This window comes from Myotis brandtii, unplaced genomic scaffold (genome assembly GCF_000412655.1).
Source record: "Myotis brandtii unplaced genomic scaffold, ASM41265v1 scaffold23, whole genome shotgun sequence".
NCBI classification, from domain to species: Eukaryota; Metazoa; Chordata; class Mammalia; order Chiroptera; family Vespertilionidae; genus Myotis; species Myotis brandtii.
Window position 1 is genome coordinate 1,361,423 of NW_005358649.1, and position 3,643 is coordinate 1,365,065.

The window sequence follows — 3,643 nt, forward strand, 5'->3', positions numbered from 1 at the left end:
CAGACATCCTTCTGGCAGCCAGGGAGCCCTCGGGGGATGTCCGACTAAAGGCTTAGGCCCCCAAGGGAGCTGTGATGAGGAAGCTGGGGTGACAGAGGAGCCAGGCTGTCCCGCCCAGCCGCCCCAGGTCGGGTCGCACATGGAACACCCGCCGCCCCGGGTTGCAGATAGCAGGCCTGGATGGCAGCAGGGCAGGCGGGATGGCACTGACCCGCCCTGCCTGCAGTATGCAAATTAGCCGCCATCTTTGTTGGTGGTTAATTTGCATATCACACTGATTAGCCAATGGGAGGCGTAGTGAAGGTATGGTCAATTACCATGTGTGTCTATAATTAGATAGGATATATATATCTCTCCCTCTCCTCTCTGAAATTAGTAAAAATATATTTTAAAAATGTAATTTAAAAAGAAACTACAGCAAATGTTAGTTTTAGTAGTTCACAGTAGTAAAATATGAAAAATGAATTGAATAAGCATCAGTGGAAATACTTGTGCAGTTAAGGTCACAGATAGGTAAAGAAGACTAGGAAACAGTTTGTCTCATTGAGATTCTGTCTTTGATAAAATTGCCTATAGAAAGGGCTTGCAGGAGTTCCTCTGCATTCATAAAACTCCCATGAGGAACCATTAGTAGCTCTCAGTATTCATCAGATTGAGGGAAGCACATTAAATATAGCCCTGGTTTGAGTGGAGACTACCATCTGGTAATTGAAAGTGTTGATAAATGGAAGAGATTCCAAATGGAATCTATTCTGGGATAAACATTTTTTTGGAGGGTTTTGGTTCTGTGTGGACATGCATACATGAGTCTTTGCTAGCAAATAAAAAAATAGAAATATTAGATGAATTTGAAAACTTCCTGGGAAATTTATTAAAATCCTCCCTCAGAAAGTTGTCAATAGTACCATATACTTGAACAGGAAAGTGAATGAGCTGTCTTCTCCCAATTTTCTTACTAGAATGGGTTTGGGCAGAGGAGGGCACACTCATGGAGGGGACACCCTGCAGAGATGGGACCAACAATTAGATCAGGAATTCCAGGGTTGGAGGCCAGTGGGGAACACTTTAGGGAACATGCATCACTGAAGATCAGAGCTGCAGAACAGAATTATGGGCAGACAAAACGAGTGGCACAGATTTCCAAGGTAAGGGACACAGACACAGTCAGGAAAGTCAGTACAAAGCATAACACAATGCCAGAAGGTGACGATCACGCTAAAACAATCTTCTGTAAACACGTCCTACAAGTCAGGGGATTAATCCTGTTGGGATCCCCCAGCCCTGGGGGAGATAAAGGAAGTAAAAAATGGGAATAAAGGAGGGTATTGAGGGTCACTTCCTCCTCGCTGACTTTCACTTCATCCCCACTGGCCTGTTTTCATGTTGTCTCTCAGTGGTTCCCAGTACTGGCTGCATATTTGTCCCCTTGGGAAGGTCTTAGAAAATACCCAGGCTTGGGGTCTATTAGTCTTACCAAGATGGTATTTGCTCTTCTTGGCTGCTGATGCCTTGGCACAAGGAATCTCCAGTGCCCAGGTGGCAACCACAGCTTACAGTTCTGTGGAACCCCTGCTTTGTTTCCTAGAGAATGTGTGCCCCTTTGAGGATCGGAATCCTTAAACCCAGGAAGCCAGAGTTTCAGGGACCGAACGAACACAATCCCTAAGTGAGGCATTGGAACTGAATTTGTATTCATTTCCAGGACTGCCACACAAATGGCCACAAACTAGGTGGCTTACAACAGAAATGTATTCTATCAGAATTCTTGAGGCTAGCAGTCTGAAATCAAGATGTCCACAGGATGAGAATTAAGGTAAAATACTAAGGACCTTAAAATATTAAGGTCAAATTCAAAAGTCTGGACGTTAATGTACATTAACCTACTTTTCTGAGAATAGAAATTGAATTTGGCAAAAGTCATTCCATTTTCTGTCTTTTTTTTTAAACAATAAATACCAAGCCACAGACCTAAAAGGGGGAATGTGTTTCCATACAAAGTTTACTTTTTAAATATAGAACTCATCTTTTTTATTCATTTCCCCACAACACCACGCAGGTACCATAAAATTTTGTGAAACTCTGGTGAAATTATTAGACTCTCTTCTCTTAAAAAAATTTTTTTTACATAGTTGTGAATTTTAACTGTTGTTAATTTGGAAATATTGTCAAGAAGAGTGATGAAAATGTCCATTTGTTTCTAAAGTATAACAAACATTTAGAACAGGATTGGACATTCTGGTTAAAGTCAAGCCATCCAGACTTTTATAAAAATTAGATCCCAGGTCTTTTCTTCTTTCCCTTCCATCCCCCAACCCCTGTTCCCCTCTTACTCCTTCCTAGTGTTTTTCCAGTCTCTTTGGTCTTGAATCGCAAACTTCCTGTTTGGCTAAGCACACTCATGCATAATCTATATGCCCTGAAAATTGGATCATGCCCATAGAGCATTGGGCATGTTGCCTAGTACATAAAACACGTGCAGTGAATGATAAGAGTAGTCATAGGCTCTCTTAATACTATTATTTACCTTAATTCAAGAACCATAATTAGTAGGTAATCTTCTATTTCACAAATGAGGAACCTGAGGCTCTCAGATATTAATTAACATGCCTAAGGTCACACAGCTACTATGGAACGCAAGTTGTGGTTTAACTCCAATACCAGGGCTTTCATTATTAGCTTTACAACTAGTAAGAGGAATCTACATCGAAGTATGACCATTAATAGATTGATTACTCCTGGAATATTTGAAGATTGATTTTTCAGGAAGACTTCTTTGTATGTCTTGTGTGTATTCAGGACCAGAAGCTTGCTGAACTAGTGCAAATATTCTAATTAATGCAGAGTTTTAAGGAATAAACAAATAAACAATCATTGAAACAAGCTCCACATTTTATTTCCTGTACTGAACTAACTGTAGTAGTCTTTCTGTCTAATTTTGCATAAATGCTTTTCTTGATTATAGGCTAGTAATTCCATTTTTAAAATTTCAAATGCAGCAGTACTCAAAGTTTTGTTGTTTCTTCAATGCTCCAAGCTGACTAGTTTAAAAATATAGCACAGCTGAAATTAGCAGTGACTTTCTTATTTTGCCTCCCAAAATGGTAAGACTCTGTTAATTCAAGGAAACCTTATTATTTAGTTTAGAAATGATTGCATTTAGAAGTTTTGAAAGATTAGTTTTTATTCAGTTGTGAAATAGTCTGCTGACAAGTGAGGCTCTTTAGTGGCAATAATTTCACGGGGAAATAATTTACACTGGACAAGATTAATTCCTTTGCCATTCCTGTTGCTGGCAATCTCTCTATAAGAAATCTTATACTTCTGGGCAATTCCATGTGATTCATTTCCTCGTTAAAAGGTTAAAAATATCATTGCATAAAGTGTAAGGGGAAAAGAACCACTTAACCAAAAATGTTAGTTAAGAAGGAAATTTAGCCCTGACCGGTTTGGCTCGGTGGATGGAGCGTCAGCCTGCGGACTGAAGGGTCCCGGGTTCGATTCTGTTCAGGGGCATGTGCCTTGGTTGCGGGCGCGTCCCCAGTGGGGGGTGTGCAGGAGGCAGCTGATCGGTGTTTCTCTCTCATTGATGTTTCTGACTCTCTGTCCCTCTCCCTTCCTCTCTGTAAAAAATCAATAAAAATAT

The 3,643-nt window shown here is 40.4% G+C and overlaps 1 protein-coding gene across 1 annotated transcript in view; it reads left to right on the plus strand.

Annotated features, from left to right (window-relative positions):
- PREX2 (phosphatidylinositol-3,4,5-trisphosphate-dependent Rac exchange factor 2) overlaps positions 1–3,643 on the plus strand; it is a 247,513-nt gene that overhangs the window by 195,056 nt on the left and 48,814 nt on the right. The gene's annotated exons all lie outside the window — the stretch shown is intronic.